The sequence below is a fragment of the Ailuropoda melanoleuca genome, chromosome 4, assembly GCF_002007445.2.
Source record: "Ailuropoda melanoleuca isolate Jingjing chromosome 4, ASM200744v2, whole genome shotgun sequence".
Lineage (NCBI taxonomy): Eukaryota > Metazoa > Chordata > Mammalia > Carnivora > Ursidae > Ailuropoda > Ailuropoda melanoleuca.
Genome location: NC_048221.1, coordinates 101,763,438 through 101,785,471, shown reverse-complemented (window position 1 = coordinate 101,785,471; position 22,034 = coordinate 101,763,438).

Here is a 22,034-nt window from a genome sequence, read left to right as displayed (position 1 = left end):
ATAATGCCCTTGAAACAGACATTGGCCAAAAAAGTATTGTTTTGCTCAATATTTTTACCTACCAACCCCTTGTCAAGCAAACATACTCTTCATTCACATGCCTCCTCAATTATCCTACCTCTGCTTAGGAGAGCTCTTGTGTGTGGATGAAAATAGAATGATTTCACAGTTCTGATTAGCTTGGAGGTTAATATTCTTTAATTGCTTACTGTATTGGTCAAAATTGCATTGGTTTTCCCCACAATATCTTTTACCATTTTATTATTGAAACTTGATATTTAATTATGCTACACTTATTTTGTTTTCCAGATGCCCTTTGCTTTCCTGTCTTAATTATAGAACCAAGGGGTAATAAAAAGAAGATAGCTTTGTACCTATCTCCCCATAAAGTTACAGATAAAATTAACCATTTAAATCTTTAAACAGTTACTAGGAAATGTGGGATGTGTACTGTTATCCAATCCTCACGTTAAAACTCAGATTTAAATCCCAATAATTTAGAAATTTTGGTATCAGCTCTGAAAACTGTGAAAGGTACAGTGTAAATCTCTTCTAGATATAAAAATGAAGAGATTACACTCTCCCATACCATGAGAGACAGCTAAAATCAGTGGTATAAAAAAGCATGGAGATAAAATAAGTGGGATAAAATAAGTGGAATAAAATAAGTGGGATAAAAAAGCATGGAGATATGTGAAGAATCTTAACTGAAATATATATTTGGCTGTTCTACCTCAATAGCATCTAAGCCTATCAGAGAAATATAAGCTTATCCCTGAAATAGTGGACAATAGTACTGGGCTTATTTATAGGATACCTCTGGTACAAAGGTGGTTTAAGTACAAAAACAGATACCTAAAGTTTGCCTTGGGTAAGGGGCCTCACCTAACAGAGAAAAATATGGTGCAGAGAAACACCTGATTGAGATGGCCTGTACTTCTGACTTTATCATTATGTGTCCGGATTATGATTCTGATAGCAATAATTTACACCATGAGAACATCAAAAGGAAGTAAACTGACCTCATATATGTACAGATAGCAGTCCTTGTTAGGCATACTTTTTTTTAAGGGAAAGTGCATCAGAAAAAAATGGCTTATAAAAATACTTATCAATAAGGAAGATAAAACATCAATTCAAAAAGCTAAGAAAAAGCATAGTTTTAAAATTATTTACTATAAAAATAAAAGAATATTTAGGAGTCATAATTCCACACAATCCAAATAGATTTATGAGGCAAAGGATATTTTAAAATATAAGACAAATAACTAAAAAACTAACCAAAATAAATGAAACAATGAAACCCAAAACATTGGACATCAAGCAGTGGAAAACTATTATCTAAGAGACAGGGAAAATGAATTGAGCCCTACATTGATTATAGCTTATTATCTAGAGAAAATTTCCACAAGTTCAAGATGGGAAACACATGCAAAAGCCATCATCTCCCACAGTTGAGGAGATAAGCTTGGAGTCTGGAGAAGACAAGGAGGCTAGAGTACACAGGGCAGAAAGCAGAAAAAAGAGAGCTGCGCAAAGAGGGAATTCCATATATCTATGTAGCTCTTATAGCTTCCTGAACATACAGAATACAGTAATAACTTTTAATGTTCTTGTCTATTGATTCTACCATTATTACCACTTATAGGTTAGTTTCAATTTATTTATTTATTTTCTTATTGTGAATTGTCTTTTCCTGGTTCTTTGAATTTCTGGTAATTTCTGATTTTATGTCAGACATGAATTTTACCTTGCTGGATGCTGGATGTTTTTATGTTCCTGAAAATTTTATTGAAATTTGCTTTTTGATGCAGTAAGTTATGTAGAAACCATCTGATCCTTTTAGGACTTGCTTTTAGGTTTGCTACAAGGGACCAGAACTACATCAATCTAGGTTTAAGTCTTTTCCCTGCTTGTGATATAAAACATTTATACTCAACATGATGCTCCCCATAATATGGTTTGAGTCTGGGTAGTGATTACAGCTGCTGTTCTTGCCATTGTCTGATCTATGGATATTGTTCCTGCTAATCCTTTTGGGTGGTTCTTTCCTCTGACCTTGGGTATTTCCTCACATGCAGATAGTGATCATTACTTAATTAAATTATCTTTAAGATCATCAGATTGGATTTAAAATCCCAAGACCCGTATATGTGGCCTAAAAAAAGTCATTTGAGTACAAAAATGTAACTAAAGGTAAAAGTTCAGAAAAAGATATAATGTTAACACTGAACAAAGAAAGCTAGAGTAGCAATACTAATATCAGATTAAGGAGATTTCAGAACAAAGTTTCTAACCAAGAATAAAGAGGATCATTTCATAATGGTAACATGGTCAATTCATGAAGATAATATACCGATCCTGTGTATGTACCAAGTAGTTTTAAAGTATATGAAGCAAAACTGATAGAACTGCAAGGAGAGATCTTATCATAGACAAATCTTCAAATATAGTTGGAGATTCCAATACTTCTATCTCATAATGGATAGTACAAGTAGAGAGAGAAAATCAAATATAAGCTGTAGAAGACTTGAATGACGCTATCAACCAATTTTGCCTAATTCATGTTTATACAATAGTCCAAATAAAAACAGCAGCAGAATATACATCTTTTCCAAGTGCACATGGAATATTTACAAAGATAGACCATATTCTGTTGTAAGTGTTCTCAATAAATAAATTTAAAAGGATTCAAGCCATACAGATTATGTTCTTTTATCACAATAGAATTAAAATAGAAATTTAAAAAAATGAGGATTCTCAAATACTTAGAAACTAAATAATATATTCCCAAAGAATGAGTCCAAGGTGAAACAAAAAATGAAATCTAAAAAGTATTTGAAACTATGTGAAAAAGTACATCATACTAAAATTTGCAGGATGCAACTAAATTAATACTTAGCAAGGAATTTGTAGAACAAAACTCTTTGTTAAAAAGGAAGACACTCTCAATCAAAAATCAGTGTTCAATGTTCAGTTGTTTGAGGGACTGGTTTCTGTCTTCCCTGAACCTCATGGACAGAAAAGGGCTCTAGGATGAGGACCTGCTGAGAACGAAAACATGGTTTCGGCTAGCACATACTTGCTACAGTCCTTCCTTCCAGCTGGTATGGAACAAGTGGGAGGAAAAGTTGGTGAACTCCAGGATTCTCCCTGATAATATAGATGTAAAAATCCTTAAAAAGTAGTACTAGCAAACTTAATTCAACATCACATTAATAGGATCATGCACCATGACCAAGTGAGATTTATCCCTGGGATTCAAGGATGTTACAACATATGGAAATTAATGTGATACACCACATTAACAGAACAAAAGTAATCACACGATCATATCAAATGTAGAAAAGCATTTGAGGAAATTCAACCGATTTTCATTATAAAAACTGGGAATAGAAAGAAATTAAATTCAGCATTATAAAAGCCATATTCATTGCTCTATAACTTCTAATAGATTGGGAGTGGACTCTTTTGGGTTTTCCATATAGAGTATCATGTCATCTGCGAAGAGAGACATTTTGACTTCCTTTGCTGATTTGGATACCTTTGATCCCTTTTTGTTGTCTGATTGCTGTTGCAAGGACTTCTAGTACTATGTTGAATAATAGTGGTGAGAGTGGGCATCCTTGTTGTGTTCAGTAATGTGGCGGAATACAAAATCAATGCTCAGAAATCAGTAGCATTTCTATACACGAATAAGGAGACTGAAGAAAGAGAAATTAGGGAATCCATACCATTTCCAATAGCACCAAAATCCATACGTTACCTTGGAATTAACTTAACTAGAGACGTAAAGGACCTATATTCTAGAAAAGATAAATCACTCTTGAAAGACATTGAGGAAGACATAAAAAGATGGAAAAATATTCCATGCTCATGGATTGGAAGAATTAACATAGTTAAAATGTCCATACTACCCAGAGCAATCTACACTTTCAATGCTATCCCGATCAAAATACCGAGGACATTTTTCAAAGAACTGGAACAAATAGTCCTTAAATTTGTATGGAACCAGAAAAGGCCCCGAATCTCCAAGGAACTGTTGAAAAGGAAAAACAAAGCTGGGGGCATCACAATGCCGGATTTCGAGCTGTACTACAAAGCTGTGATCACAAAGACAGCATGGTACTGGCACAAAAACAGACACATCGACCAATGGAACAGAATAGAGAACCCAGAAATGGACCCTCGGCTCTTTGGGCAACTAATCTTTGATAAAGCAGGAAAAAACATCCGGTGGAAAAAAGACAGTCTCTTCAATAAATGGTGCTGGGAAAATTGGACAGCTACATGCAAAAGAATGAAACTTGACCACTCTCTCACACCATACACAAAAATAAACTCCAAATGGATGAAAGACCTCGATGTGAGACAGGAATCCATTAAAATCATAGAGGAGAACATAGGCAGCAAGCTCTACGACATCGGCCAAAGCAACCTTTTTCATGACACATCTCAAAAGGCAAGAGAAACAAAAGATAAAATGAACTTATGGGACTTTATCAGGATAAAGAGCTTCTGCACAGCCAAGGAAACAGTCAAAAAAACTAAGAGACAGCCCACGGAATGGGAGAATATATTTGCAAAGGACACCACAGATAAAGGACTGGTATCCAAGATCTACAAAGAACTTCTCAAACTCAATACACGAGAAACAAATAAACAAATCATAAAATGGGCAGAAGATATGAACAGACACTTTTCCAATGAAGACATACAAATGGCTAACAGACACATGAAAAAATGTTCAAAATCATTAGCCATCAGGGAAATTCAAATCAAAACCACACTGAGATACCACCTTACGCCAGTTAGAATGGCAAAGATAGACAAGGCAAGAAACAACAATTGTTGGAGAGGATGTGGAGAAAGGGGATCCCTCCTACATTGTTGGTGGGAATGCAAGTTGGTACAGCCACTCTGGAAAACAGTGTGGAGGTCCCTTAAAAAGTTAAAAATTGAACTACCCTATGACCCAGCCATTGCACTACTGGGTGTTTACCCCAAAGATACAGACGTAGTAAAGAGAAGGGCCATATGCACCCCAATGTTCATAGCTGCATTGTCCACAATAGCCAAATCATGGAAGGAGCCGAGATGCCCTTCAACAGATGACTGGATTAAGAAGCTGTGGTCCATATATACAATGGAATATTACTCAGCTATCAGAAAGAACGAATTCTCAACATTTGCTGCAACATGGACGGCACTGGAGGAGATAATGCTAAGTGAAATAAGTCAAGCAGAGAAAGACAATTATCATATGATTTCTCTCATCTATGGAACATAAGAACTAGGATGATCGGTAGGGGAAGAAAGGGATAAAGAAAGGGGGGGTAATCAGAAGGGGGAATGAAACATGAGAGACTATGGACTATGAGAAACAAACTGAGGGCCTCAGAGGGGAGGGGGGTGGGGGATTGGGATAGACCAGTGATGGGTAGTAAGGAGGGCACTTATTGCATGGTGCACTGAGTGTTATATGCAACTAATGAAGCATTGAACTTTACATTGGAAACCGGGGATGTACTGTATGGTGACTAACATAATATAATAAAAAATCATTAAAAAAAATAAATAAAAGCCATATGCAAAGCCCATAGTTAATATACTTAATGGTGAAAAACTAAAAGCTTTTTCTCTTAATATCAGAACAAGAAAAGGATGCCCACTCTGGCCACTTCTATTCAACATAGTATCAGAAGTCACAGCTAGAGCAGTTAGGCAAGAAAAAAGAAATAATAGGTGCCCAAACTGAAAAGGAAGGAGTAAAATTATCTGTATTTATAGATAAATGCATAATCTTATATGTAGCTCGAATGGGCTAAGGTATCCTGGAAATGCAAAATAAACCATGAAAATATATCACCTCACATGATTAGGATGGCCATTATCAAAAAACAGAAAATAGTAAGTGTTGACAAGGAGGTGGAGAAATGAGAACCCTTGTGCACTGGATGTGGTGGAAATATAAAATGGTGCCACCACTATGGAAAACTGTATAGAGGTTTCTCAAAAAATTAAAAATAGAACTACCAAGGAATCAGCAATCCTACTTCTGGGAATTTATCCAGAAGAATAGAAAACAAGATCTCAAAGAGATTTTTGCACTCTCATGTTCATTGCAGCATTATTCACAATAGCCAAGAGATGAAAACAACACAGTGTTGAACAACAGATGAATGGGTAAAGGAAATATGGCATATACACATAATGACATGTTATGTAGCCTAAAAAAGAAGGAAGTTCTGTTATGTGCTACACCATGAGTGAATCTTAATGATATTATGCTAAGTGAAATAAACCCATCATAGAAGGACAAATACTACATAATTCCATTTATATGAAGTATCTAAAGTACAAACTCATAGAAACAGAATATAGAACAGTGGTTGCAAACGATGTGGGCATTGGGAAATGGGCATTGGGTATAATTAGAGTCATAAAAGATGAAAAGTTCATAGATCTGTAAAATAAAGTACACATACTTAACAATATTGTACTGTACTCTAAAGTTTAAGAGGATTGATTTCTTGTTATGTATTTATTTTACCACGGTAAATAATGCTGAGAGAGAATATAATCCATTCAGAAAAACAAAGGTATAACATTTGAAGAGTGGGTCTTAGAAATTGTGAAGAAAATAAAAGAAATGGAAGCAATACCTAAATTTAAATGACAAGAAATCACTTATTGGCCAAAGAAATGTTTCAATTCTGATTAAGAAGTTTAATAGAGTAATAGGATAATGAGAAAAGACAAAGACACAGATTAATGAAATTATTTGCTATACTACAAAAAAGTCTGACAAGGATTCAGAATTAAAAGGGGGGAAATGGCTTTTGTAAAGAAACAGAAATCAGACTAGTTTACACCACTTCTTAGCCTCCCTAAATACCAGAAGATAATGAATTCAATCTTGAGCAAGAGCAGATTGTGTGGTCCACAAAATAATAAGCCCAATCTATGAAAGTAATAGTAAGGCCCAGAATGACAGAGGTACAGCAGGCCTAGATATCATTTAGACCTGATTAAAGCTGAAAGACATGGGTCTTTTGGGTAAGAATATAAGTATTCCACGAAGGGTTCCTTCTTACCTATTCTACACAATTGGTCTGAAATAGTTTCTACTAAAATTCAAATCTAATCACACTGTTCTCCCACTCCAAGGTATTCAGGGGTCTCTATTACCTTCAGAAAAAAAATTAAGAATGACATGAAAGGACCTATAAACTTGATCCATATTGCATTTGCCACCTCACCACTTCTCTGTTATAATTCCTTAGTTTTTAGCCATACTAGTCTGCTTGCATTTCCCTAGACTAATCATTTTCTCTCACTTTGTTTTTTAATTTTACTCCTGTTATTTTTTCTGAATTGAGTATTTTCCATACGTGTCCATTTTAAGACTAGTCCAATGGTCTCTTTATCTTCTAAATGTTTAATAGCGCCAGCCTACTTAAATATTGCTTTCCTGTGCTCATTCCTTATCATTCCATTTAAAAAAATTATTTTTGTTAGAACACCACTCCCACTGTGTTGTAATAATTGATTTTTTTTTACTGTCTACTACAGGAGATATAAATACCTTGAGGAATATGTCTTGTTTGTCATTATTTTCCCAAGACATATAATGAATACAGAGTATCTGTGTGTGCGTGTGTATATGGGTGTGTATATTTTTTAGTAAATAATTGTTGAATGAACCAATGAATAAAACCAAACACTACTTTCTTTCATGTTATTCCAGTGCTTTAGTATTCAGAAAATAATTATCTAATTTAAATACCATTCTATTTTTTTCTGCGTTGAGACAAGAAAATATTCATTGTAATTTTCACACAATTCCTCCTTAAAATATCATTGTCTAGAGAAAGACTAAACTCCGTGAAGATAAAGAATAACCAGAAACTAGATGCTGACTATTCCTATAACTCATATAATGATGGAAGACATTCAGGTTGCAACTATCATAGTAAAGATTGTATTTGAACAACCAGGGTATTCAGTGAGAACCTAGCATCATCACACTATATGGTAGTAGGGCTGAAGGTCTCCTCAATCAGTGGTTTTCAAACCACTGGGCAGTATTGTTTATCAGTGGACATTTAGTAATATCTAGAGATATTTTTGGTTGTCTCAACTGCTGGGGGTGAGGGGTACTACTCTTAATTATCTGGTAAATAAAGACCTGAAATGCTAAAAAGGTCCTACAATTCTCAATTCTTGGGACACGGCACTGAAACAAAGAATTATCTGGAACCAAATATTAGTAGTGCTGAGAATGAGAAACATTGTCTTACACTAAAGCTACTCTAGGTTTTCCCTAAGAAAATATAAAAGTCTTAAAAGGACCTAGCTGATTGGCAATAAACTTTATATTGCCTTGCCTTCCAAAACACTCTTAAATGAAGGCAACAAAATCCAGCATTCAAACAACAGTGGATTCCCAATATCCAGAATTCGATTAAAAAAATCCCAAAGAGCAAGAAATGTGACCTATACCCAGGAGAAAAATCAGGTAAAAGAAACAAACCAGAATGACAGAGATGATGGAATGACTTTAATAAAGACTTGAAGCAGACTTTAATAAGAACTTTAAACAGCTTTTTAAAATATGCTTAGGAATTTAAAGGAAAAGATTAACGTAATTAGGAGAGTCATCAAGGAATTAAAAGAACCAAATGGAACTTTAATTTTAATAATTTACTAGATTTTATATTAATAGCAATTAGACACTTCAGAAATGATCAATGATCCTGAAGATAGATCTAAAACATAGAAAAAAATGAAAATTTGCAAGGTAAGGTAAAAATTAAATAAATAGAACCTCAGTGACTGTGGAAAAATAGCAAGTACTGTAATATACATTTCATTGGAATACAAGAAAAAAAGGAAGAGACAGAAACATATATTTGAAGAACTACTAGCCAAGAACAATAACAGTAAAAACCACCGAATTTGATAAAAACTATAAAATCACAGTTATAAGAACATTTCAGTCAGCAACAACAGAATAACCATTTCTTTCAGGTACACACTGAACCCTCACTAAAATCATATTCTGAATTGTAAAGCAAATCTCAATAAATTTACATAAATTAAATCATATAAAGTACTTCAGAATTAAACTGGATACCAATAAAATAAATCTATATTTTTTAAATCCCCAAATACTGTGGAAGTTTTAAAATACACTTCTAAATAGCCATGGGTCAAAGAAAAGCTTGCAAAGGAAATTAGAAAACATATTGGAAAAAAATATACATTGAAATATGCTGAACTGAATAAAAGTGAAAACAAAACAAAACAGATCGAATACATTGCTTCCAGCTTCTGCTTCAGGATTTAGAGATCTGGAAAGAGTAAAGTTCTTCTATACAGAAAATAACAGCACACCAAACAATCTGCAAAGTCATTAGTTTTCTTGAACCTGTTAGAGCACTTCGGTCACAAGGCAAACAAACAACTAGTCCGGAGTCTAAGGGGAGAAAAGCACTTGCAGGGAGGGGTGAGACACTATCATCAGCTTATATAAAGTAGATACAAGCAAGCACCACAAAGAAGAGTAACCTAGTAGAGTTAAACTAGGAGTAGTTGGCAGACTGATGGAGACTGAGTCTGCACACTGGGGCTTGTATTAGTTTCCTGGGATTGCCATAACAAAGTACCACAAATTAGGTGGCTTAAAAGGATAGAAATTTATTCTTTCACAGTTCTGGAGGCCAAAATTCCAAAACCATGGCGTTTGCTGAGCCATGCTGTCTCTGAAGCCTCTGAGGGATGATCCTCAACTCTTCAGCTTCTGGTAGCCACCGGCATTTTGTGGCTTGTGGCAACATAACTCCAACCCTTGTCTCTGTCTTCACACAGCGTCTCCTCACTGTGTCTCTCTCCTTCCTTAAGGCTGCCAATGCTGTTGGATCAAGTGGCCACTGCACTCCAGTATGACATTATCTTAACCAATTACATCTGCAATAACCCTGTCTCCAAACAAGGTCAAATTCTGAGGTACTGGGGTTAGGACTTAAGCATGCCTTTTGAAGAAATACAATGCAGTCCATCACAGGGCTCAAAAAATTTTCCCTAAAACCTAGGGAAATGGAACATCAGCCCCTGGGGAGGTGAAAGAACTCTACCCACAGTGTTCTCTCCTATTTTCTCTGTGTAAGAAAGCTTTAATCTGTGGAGAAGAAAGGCAAGAAATACCGTTCCCCATTGCTGCTGAAATGAGAAAAAAAGACTTTCCCAGCTACAATAGAGATGGAGATTGATACATCGTTTTGGTTAAGATACTCCTATCTATCCTTAGTCAAGTTTAATGCATATATGTAATGATCTAGAGGGGCAAATTTCACTAGCCTCATTTACCATGTAATACAAATTTTTTCCATCAGCCAGGATTGAGCAGAAAGAAGAGAGGATTTTCTTATGCTAAATCTCCACCAGCATCACATTTTAGCAGAGGGCATAACTCCATTTTTCACACTGGAGTGTTGTGGTCATCAGTCAATTTTTATTTTAAGTAGAAGTGTATTGGCACCAGAGTTCTGGAGTGTCATCTATAGAGGAATGTCTAGCTTTGGGATAGGGTTGTTCTCTCATTGAAAGAGCCATTGCTGTGATCCATCAAACAGTAGCTCACTCTATACATATTTAAAACCCATCCTTCATGAGAAATTGTGGTGTTGCAGAGTCGTTCTCACTGTGGCAGGACAAGATATTAATGGCCCCTGCTGCCTTTCTCTGAACCATCTCCAGAATATACCATGAATCAAATGAAGAATTAGCATTCGACCAGAAAATTCAAAACAGAAAGACCAGTAGCAGTTAGTGAAGAAGAATTCTCTTTTCCACTTTCTGAAATTCCATCAATTACTTAGTACACTAATATTCTAAATTCCAAAATATGAAACCAATAATGTAAGTTACTGACCTAAATATTATTCTTAAGCTAATAGCAATATTATTCAAAATCTGTTAATATTTACGATGACTTGGAAAGGAAGAGCCTTCAGTGCAGCAAGTTTCAAAGGTACAAACTAAAAAAAATATATATTTTTGGTAAAATGTATCATCAGTGCAAGTGGAAAGGAGTGATCCAGAGACTCTCCAGGGCCCTCATGCTCCCTGGTAACATCTGAGGCTATGAGAGAAGTGCAGTTCTTCTTTCAAGCCACTGTGAGACATTTATTCCAACCAGGATACAGATTCTAATGGTTTGAGTTTTAAATAGAATAAATAAATAAATAAATAAATAAATGACATCTGACTTGTAGAGTTATCATAACAAAGGTGTGGAGAGTGGACCTAAGTCTCAGCCCTGGACCGTTCTGAAAATGAGGAATGTATTTTTCACCTCACACCTTCCAGGTGTCCACGGTATATTCTTTCTTCTCAATTTTAAGAATGAGTGATTAAATGCCATAGGCAACAAGTACAACAAAATCTCAGTGTCTTACAAAAACAGTTTTGTTTTTAGCTCATTTTGACCATCCTAGTTCATCTAGGACTCAGCTCCCTATTTTCTTCATTCCACATGTAAGCACTCTAGTTAGAGTACACCTGTCTCATATGAGAGGGAAAAAAGAAGATAGCCATCTACAGATGAACTCTTGAAACTCCGGCTTAAAAATGGCATATATCAAATTGATGACCAAGTCTGATGTTAAGAGGATCAGGATACATAGTCTTTAGGTAAGTTGATATTCTGAACAGAGGAGCAGTAAATATTTTGAACAACAGTATAATTTATTGAAATAATTGCATCTTATATTAATGGGATAGGATCATGAATTAAAATTTTGCTTCAGAACACTTTAAAAGATTATTTGCTTTTTAAAATGACAATGATTAAAAGTAATCTAAGAGAAATTAAAGTTGACTTAATATTTCTGAAAAATTATTAATTCAAAAGATTGCACAAAAAATTATAAAAAGCTTAGTCTAAATATACTTTATGAGGTACTATTTGATAAATCGTCCAATGGTTAGGTGTGTACCTATAGCCTAGGTCAGCTTTTAAAATAGGTCAGCTTTTAAAATAGCTTTTAAAATAGTGGTTAGTCAGCATATAGCTCATCATTAGTAAGTGGATGGAATTGTCCTGGGAGAAAACCTAGAGTAAAAAGGGAAGTGACTATAGATGACACATAAGAGAACAACATAAGTAGAAATAAGAGGTAAGGAACCTAACAAAGTAAACTCTAAAAATAATAGCTATAGAAAACTAGAAAAATATAGAATCAAAAATCAACTTAACTTAAATCACTAAATTTTCTACAGAATTGAGTTTTGATCATAGCTTGCATCTTGAAATTTCATGTTGTATGCTGACTATGCTGGTGAAAAATGCTGTCCAACAAAGATGAACAAGCAAAACACTTCCATTGGAGAGGAGTAATACCACTGCTAACCCTCCACTTTCCCTCCAACTGGTTTTCATCTTTCATTCTCTGACATCTATTTCAGATATGCTCTGGGGTTTGGGGTCAGTTGGTGTGTACTACTAATCAACAGAGACAGGAAAAGGAGTCATGAATGGAACTTTATTAAAGTGAGAGCAAAACAGGTGGAGCCCACTTGATGTGAATTTAGGCCACATAAGTAGGAAAAACCACACCAACGTCAGAGGTCCTGCTTGTAGAATATTACTCAAGATCTCATTCCTCCTACTATATCCCCTCTGTCTTTCTTATAATCCAGGAGAATTCACGTCTTTTCTTTAAAACACCAATCCCCTTTCCTGGTTGAGAACATTGAACCTCCTGTTCCTTCTTCCTGGCATGCTTTTTCCCCCAATTCTTCGCACAGTGGGCTCCTTTCATTCTGTAAATGTTCATAACTAATCTTGTTAATTTCCTTCATAGAACTTTCAAAATTATTAATCTAGTATATTTTAAAATTACTTATTACTGTATATTTCCCCCCAACTAGAGAGGTGGAGACCTTATCTGACTTGCTTACTGTATCCTCAGAAACTAGCAGGGTACCTGTTACAAATAGATTTTGCATATATTTGTTGAATAAAATGGATGAACAACAAGGAAGAGAATAGCTTCTGAAAAGCAAATGGGGAATAAAACTGGGGGATGGAGAATTAAGAAGAGAGTGTCCGCCAAATTCACAGTTTTGCTGAAGTCTGACCATAAGCATGTATGTGCCTTTGTGTTTTGATCCAGTGTATGGGTAAGGGAGAGAACTCAAATGATGCATCCTTCAGAGAAAAGCTTCCCAGATGCCCCTGGGAACAACAGATGGCTGTTAAGCTTCCATTTGTTCCCTCTGAGCCTTTAAAATCTCACCTTATTCCCAGCTCTGAGTCAAGGGGAAATATCAGAAGGAATAGAAATTTTTTAAAAAATGTTTTAGCATAGCATTACTCCAGTGACATGTCTCCCAGCACTGTTCACATGTAGCACAAAAGCCCCTGACATATTGCAGGAGCATCAAAGACTTGCTTAAGGATATATATAAATTTAGAAATGTACTTAAGACCAAACCTCTACATGCCAAGATATTTATCTTGCTATTCCTCTTTCTCCTCCTTGCCTATTACAAATGCATTCTAAATACTTTCCCACAAACTTTGAAGAATTCATCCACCTCTGGTACCATATGAATAACAATGATTTTCCTATACAATGCACTGCTATGAGTACTTTCCATTTATTAGTTCATTTCATCCTCATTTCATCTGCTGAACAACCCTATGAATAGCACATGTTGTCCCCATGTATACATGAAAAAGGGATGTTAATCCTTTAGGGATTATATAATCTACCTAAGATCACATGTGTGGTAAATAATAAAATTAGGATTTGAACACTGGTCACTTGCATAGGCTTCACAGATTGTTTCTCACTGCAGCATGATCAAAATCAACAATCCAGCCCATTACAGAGCAGGACATCTTAAAGCCCATTGAGAATATTTAATTTTTCTTTCACCAAGTTTAACTCCTTTCATTCCTTGCAAGAAGTCTTCCAGAATGCATTTTATGTCAAATGCAAAAGAAATAAATCTGTTTTCTTAGACTCTTCTCCATAGGGAGTAAAAATTCAAACGAATCGCCACTTCTCATTTTAGCTTCAGATGTTGCTAAGATGTATTCAGGAAGCTGGTGGGTAGTACTGATAGGTAGTGCTGGTGAACTAGAGACATATGCCTTTCCACACACTTTAATGGAAGGCATGGTTAAGATATTAACCCTTGAGGTTATGTGATTATGACTATGATCATTAGCCTTATGATTATGTGAGTCTCTGAAGGGCTATATGGAGCTAAAAGAGGTCATAATTGTATAATTTGCAGGGCTCAGTGTAAAAATAAAATGACAGCCTTCTTCTTTAAAAATTAAGAATTTCACACCAACAGCAGAACATTAAACCTAGTGCAGGGTCTTTCTTAACACATGGGCTTGTGTTCCTACTTGTAGACAAGCCCTGAGGAAAATTGTCAGGTTGGAAAATTTTTTCTTTTGTTACAATTAACCTTTTGCCTCCCTGAACTTTCTGGTTTCCGCCTTGCCTAATATTCCTTCTGTGGTTTTCTTCAGGAGACTAACCTCAGCCAATAATGCCCTCACTGAGATTTTCCACTTTGCTGTCTCCATTATCACATTTTCCTGTCTTTTCCTTCTTGCAACATTTAGCAATCACATATTAGATGATTCATCTTTAATAAATACTGGAGACTGAGAGACTAAAATTATATAATCTTTCCATTGAAGAGGAATATAAGCTATTGGAAGGGAAAAACAGTAAATAGTAATTTGCGCTCTAGTGTTACAATGCTATTGTGAAACAAAGGAAGAGAAGCCAATACAAGAAAGAAAGAGAAAAAGAGAGAAAGGGAAAGAAAGAAAAGAAAAGAAAAGGAAAAGAAAAGAAAAGAAAAGAAAGAAAAAGAGAAAGAAAGAAAGAAAGAAAGAAAGAAAGAAAGAAAGAAAGAAAGAAAGAAAGGAGAGAAAAGAGAGAAAGAAAGAAAAGAAAGAAAAGAAAGGAAGAGGAAAGAAGGAGAAAGATTCTAAGAGTAGTTGAAAAAGAGACTTATGCACCAATTTGGAAATCAGAATTCTCCATGTCAGCAGTGATATTCTAGTCAAAAAGATATCATCTTCTTAGCATCCAGTTGTTCACAGCATGACAAATCTTTGATGAATTCATTTGAAATAATATAGTGATTTTTCAAAGGGTTTGGAAAGAGAGTGGAGAATCCTCAGAAATCCGCAGAAAACTTTTTGGCTCTTTTGAAATATTCATGCTCCACCCCAACACCACTGCTCCTTAGCTCTTCCTCCTAGAGCTGATTCCTTCAGGACAAAGTCAAGATTGACTACCACAGTTAGCCATGTCTGCTAACAGGAAAGAATGGCAATGTCCTTCAGGTGGGTGGTCACAAAATTTGAGAATTAATGATAACATACATTTACTTAATTACAGTAAAATTAAGTTTTAGTCACATTTCAGTCTCTAGAACTAGCTAAGACAGTGGAGGAGGGTATAAGAGGAAGAGGGACAGATACACATGCATATGGCTAGCACCCTAGTGTCATTTAAAATATAAGTCTGTATTTGCAATACCCTCCTCTCTCTAAAAGACCTCGTGGAAAACTGGAACAAAACAGTATTTTAAGGCCCCAAGAACATTCCTCTGGAATTCATATTATGAGTTTTTGTAAGCTCATGAAAATATACTTTAAGGTAACCCCATTCCTGATTATGGGACTTTCAACAACTGTGCCTGGTTAAAAGAACTGTTCTAATAGCTTGAGGCCCTTCTGATGCTCTTTCTTAGCCATGTATGGTGTTATGTATCCTAATATAGACTAGGAGTAACTTTGTTCTATATACTTCTCACATACAGAGAACCCAAATAAATATACGTGTGTGTGTGTGTGTGTAAGTATGCATTCAGTTCTATCTAGAAAAAAATTTGAGCCCAAGTTTGTGGTATAATGGGGGACCAGCAATAAGATAATAATTTTATAGATATCTTTGAAGATTTCTAAAACCCCAGGTGATATATTTTAAAATAGAGTACAATTAAGATAATAAATTCTTTTATGAATGGTATAATTGCTGTTCTTGGTGTTTTCATACACAGAAAGGCAATGCAATGACAGATTTCTGGGAATGGCTAGACAGGCAAATATAAAGGCAGAAAGTCAGAAATACTGATTAATAAGGAGATGGAATCTTAGAAATTAAACCTCAGTGTCCTACAAAACTACATATCAAGGCTGGTCCCCAAATCAAGTCCCATTGCTGTGGCTAATCAGAGGCACAGGTGGGACCACAGGCATGTGTCTGCACCAAATGGGAAATAGAATAATGTTACCATTCTTCAAGACTGTGCAATGTCCTGAGTGCCAAGATAGGGATCCCAGTCTTTAAATTTGAAACTCAAGAAGATATAAAGAGAAAATTATTATCTAAGAAATATTCTAAAATTCATAGGACTTTGTTTCTGAGAAAACATTCCTTTACAGAAGATCCCACACTATTTATAATGCAAATTCCAGCACACCTTACATTTGTGTTGTATATATTACTAGGTTATAGATTTTGATGCACAATATATAGAACATGCTCCCTAAGGTCCAAGTAGTGTGCAATATAGAGAGCCAAGGGGTTAACTTTTTGAGGAAACTGATTTTCTCCCCAGAAAATGAGGAATATTGTGTGATTTGCCTAAAATTATACAAACAACAAGAAGAAACACACTAATCCCTCAACAATTCTTGAATTCCCTTCATTTTCTTATGGTGTATCAAGGAAAGAGATCATATAAATAAGAAAATGGAACTCTTGCGACTTATTGACATTTTTTTGGAATCAAAAGTTAGATTTTGGCCTCAAAGGGTAAGATTTCTTTTCATTGATTAAAATATTACCCAGAAATCTCTGGCTTCCTGGAATTCTCAATAAAAATTCCAAATCTCTTGGCAATAACTTTCAAGCACCACAATTTCTGCCAATAAAAGAATGATTATTCAAGTTGTGTTAAGCATGCTCTCACTTTGGTTGTTTGAGAGTCCAATTAAGGAAAGCCAAATTGCTAGTGTTCTGCAAGTATTGCTTGACATGAAGAGTGTATTTGAAGTAGAAATCACATAGAGATGCTTGGTACAATCAACTAGGGATTACCTTGTTTGGGGAGAATGTTCATCATAGTACAAAGACCTCTTCTGGAATGAGAGAAAATTCAGGTTGGAAAGTATTTATGATTTACAGCTCAATATTTCCATCCCCCAAATCTATAATCTTTGGATAAATAAATGTAGTCAAACACTATGTACAGCCTTCTTGCAAAGCAAAGTTTCACTTAGGGAATCTGAGGGTGAGGAGATACAGAAGGGCACTAAGACTTGAGAACTTATAAATAGGCTATGGAAATGGGGGAAGACTGTATGAATCTACTCAAATAAAATCTTTGGGGAACGTAGCATAAAAAGAAAGTGAGCAAAGGATCCTGTGAGAGCCAAATGTTCATTGTTATATGAAGAGAACTACCTCCAGCAAGATCAATCTGGTTGGAAAGAAGTTTGATACAAAACAGGAAATATTTGTTGTCATGTGCTATGAAGACAAGGAAACTACATGACAATTTGGTTTTTTTTGCATTCTGTTGTCATTTCCAGGTATATGCGGTGACAATAACTTAATGAAATTATAAAAATATGATCACAGAGACAGTATTCACTGCTTTGAATTCAAACAGAGCTGGATTTTACTCCAGTTGCATGATCTTGATTATACCACCTAACTTTTTTAGTTCTTAGTTTACTTGCTTCTTTTTTTAAGCTAGGAATAATATTTCCTGTCTTCATGGAACTATGAGTATTAAAGAGTTATTGCAGATAAAGGCTTATGTATGTAAACTTCAAAGTGCTGAATATTTTTGAGTACTCAAAAATATTTTCTGTCAGAAAGTGGCAGAATATATGAACTGAGGCTCAGAGAAGTGATGATTTGTAAGGTCAATGGTTGGTGGCAGAATTGAGTTTCAAATTAGATCTCCAATCTCCCTTCCAGGGTTTTTCTACTACATCACATCCCCCAAAAAAGCTCATCTCTGAGCTTTGATGATTTCATGTTCCAATATGATCAGGACCTATCTGGCCTCTTCAACCATGAACTTCCCTTATAGTCTAATAAAAAAAAAATGACACAAATACATAGAGGCGAGCAGTCACAGCAAGTCAGGATTTCAGCAAGGAAAAATATCAAAGTCCAGTTAGCTAATGCTTCTCTCAATTTGCCAGTTAACTTTTAAGTTCTCCACGTATTTTCTACATGACATACCCATCTTCTTTAAGAATTGTTGCATTTGAAGTTGTAATATTACTTTCAAGTTCAATTTGTTTCAGATTACAGTAAAAAAACAAAAAGCACAATGAAAAATGGGTTCTTTGAAATAATGCAGAAGTAGAATTCAGAAAACACGCAGACCTCTTAAGCACCTACATAAGTATTTATTATCTTAAATTGCTAGGCAAGCTAAAAAAGATGTAAAAGGGCTTATAATTTAAATCCACCCATTGGTCAATCTCTCTGCTTCAGTGGCCCCCAGGTACCCTGTGATATTTTTTATAGTCCTGTAGGTTATCAAGCACTTAGGTTGTTGGATAGGTGTGCATCAGTGAAGGTGTGGCAGGCTTAGATTTTATCTAGCTTACACACCTGGATGTTGATGTTATTACCTTATCTAAGTATAATAGGTAGAATAATGACCTCTCAAAGATGCCTACACTCTGATCCATGGTATCTATGAACACACTACTTTATATGGTAAAGGGATTTTGGCTGGCGATGTGCTTCAAGTTAAGATCATTGAGATGGGAAGATAATCCTGGATTATCCGGGTAGACCCAATCTAAGTATAGTCATCAGTAGTGGAGAATTTCTACCAGCTGCAGGAGGAGTACGGATGAGGCAGAAGAGGAGGCCAAAGAAATTTCAAGTGTCAGGACTATTTGTGCCATCGCTGTCTTTGAAGATGGAGGAAGAGATCCACTAGCCAAAGAATGCAGATATCCTCTGGAAGCTAAGAAAGACCCCCTGGGGCAATAGCCAGCAGGGAATAGGGACCCAAGTTTTACAATCAGATAGGGATAAATTCTACTAACAAGTGTGAACACAGAAGCAGGGTTTTCCCTTGAACCTTTAGTAAGGAATGAAGGCTGATAACTCTGATTTCTAAGCAAGCAAATCAGCTGGACCCACTGGGCTTCTGATCTGCAAATACGTGAGATATGAATTTGACCCATTTTAAACTACTAGCTTTGTAATTTGGTTATAGCAGCATGCATTACAGTTTTGTTTTTGTTTTAATGCTGTCTTGACCCAGTTTTGAGGCCCTGACTAGAGGAAAGTCATTTTCCCTTCTTAAGTGGCTAAGTCCAGGTTCCAGTGACCTCCCTTACTGGCTCTTACACTCTGGGCCACCATACACCTGCCCTAATTCTCCCAGTTTCAGATACCACACAACCAGGGGCAGCCCCTGTGCTCTAGAACCTGCTGAAATTATTCAATCTTAAACCTGCTTGCCTCACCCATTCCTTCCCATGGAAACCACAACAAATGTGCTCGTCAGTGGTTTCCTTCTCTTTGCCTCCTGACTGACCCTAGCACTTCCCCTGGGACTGTGGATGCTGTGTTCTCCTTGAGTAATTATGAGTATGATAAAACTGTAAAACTCTTTCCAGTGTCTCCCTCTTGAGCTGTATCTGGTCTCACCATACCTCACCTGAGCTAATACGGGTAGAACACAGGAATAGAAAAATAATGAATGAAGTTACACCAAGGTTACATGATTACCCTTAGATGTTCCAGCCCTCACCGTTTACTTAACTGTCCCGAAAAGGAGGCCATAGGTTATTGGGGTACTTGATGGCACTTTCTCCATCAACCTCATTACTAATTCTGCAGATCTGTTCTATTGTAATGTGCTTATTTATTGGTGAAACAGAAATTAAGAATACAGGCGTCAGAGTGACCTACCTATTTCTGTGGGACTCTAATATATCTAAACATGCATTTTCTCATGTATGAAATTAATATAATAAAACTGCCTTATCAGGTTGTTGTGAGCATGAAGTGAATAAAATGTGATACTATATACCTTTGCTTAGAAGAGTGCCTGATATTCAGTAACATAATATAGTAGCTTCTATTCGCTGTTGTTATAATTAACTTTGGAATTATTCTCGCCCCAATGAATCTCTCCTCTCTTTTTTACTGGCTCCCATTTTCATCTTTCACTTAAGAGATGAATTTGCACCAAAGTTTGTGTATCAGCATTCTCACTGTCTTCTTTTCCGTCTTTTTTTTTTTTCCCTTCCCCAACTACATTCAGGGGTAAAGGCAAATGAAGTAAATGCGTCAATAATTTTACAAACATGCCAAAAGTACCAAAGTGATTTAAAGAACCATAAAAACATTATTCTAAGCGAAAGAAGTCAGGCAAAAAGACCACATATGTTTTCCAGGATTTCGTTTTCAATTCCCAGACAAGCTCTTGTTTGCCCCAGCTGAAATCACAACCTTAGGCAACTCGGATGTTGCCAGCAGTTAGCTGTTGTTTGGAAATGCCCCAGGGGTAGGCTGCAACTCCTTCATCAGTTGAGGTCAAATCAAATGAATAGCCACCGTATGTCTGAGAATAGAAGTTTACCAGGGAACTGCAAGTTCATTCAAATTTTGACTATGCTTTAGAGATGGTGCTTTTAACAGATCTCCAAGTGGTCAGGTATCACTGTTGTCCACAATGTTGCCAGCTCTTGGTAACAGTAGCACCAGAATGGGAGGAGATATGGGAAGAGCCCTAAATTAAAATGTCCCAGACTACTGACTGACATTAAAATGTTAGTAATTTCCCTAGGATAGATGATTTTCAGTTTATTCTGTGGCTTTGCTTAATTGCCAGATGTCTGAAATGGTTGATTTTAGTTGTTTTGCTTTTATTTTTATTGTTTTATACAGATAGCAAGATAACCTACTCCTCATTCCACCATTCCAGAACTGATTAAACATTATTTTTAAATGTATCATTAATCTCTTCTATGTATTTGCTGATTTTTCATCTATTTTATGGCAGTTAATGATAGAAATGTATTAAATCTCTATGATGTTAGACTGCTCTACTTTTTTCTGGTTCTGTGAATTTTTGCTTTATATGTTTTGAGACTGTCTTGGGGATTTGATTTGATTTGAGGGGATTTTGGTTATGTATAGTATAGTTATATCAGCTTTAATTTGGTAACTTCCATAGCATTTTTTCCCCATTTTTAAGCTTTATGCATAGTTAAGTCATATCTTTTCCTTACAACAGGTATCTGAATTAAAAATTCTTTCAAGGGGCACCTGGGTGGCTCAGTTGGTTAAGTGTCTGCCTTTGGCTCAGGTCATGCATGATCCTAGGGTCCTGGGATCCAGCCCCAAATCGGGCTCCCTGCTCAGTAGGGAGTCTGGTTCTCTCTCCCTCTGCCCCTCCCTCTACCTGTGCTCTCTCTCTCAAATAAATAAAATCTTTAAAAAAATACTTAAAAAGTAAAATAAAAATTCTTTCTATTCTGACAGTTTTTTAAGAGTAACATTTGGTCCATTTACATTTATTATAGTTATATTACCCCATTTAGAGTCCTCCCTGTCACGTTATTTTGTGTTGTTTGCACCCCTTTTAAAAATTTCTCTTCTTTCCTACTTTAATTTAAGTAATTTTCCTTATTTTACTATCCATTAGTTTGGAGGTTATATACTTTATTTCCATTTTATTATTTTAGATATTTTGATGTGCACATTTAACTTATAACCACAGCTTAGTCTTCACATTTTTCTTGCTTTCAAGGATTACAAAGATTGTAGAGCACTTCAGCTATAATTACTAAAAGTACAAGGCATTGTTTTTGTTCTTTTAGGTCTGTATTGATTTTTTAACACTATACTGAACATTATACTTTTATATAGTCAAAATTTATTCACATTTACCCATATATTCACCATTTCCTTTGTTCATCATTAAATTATGCT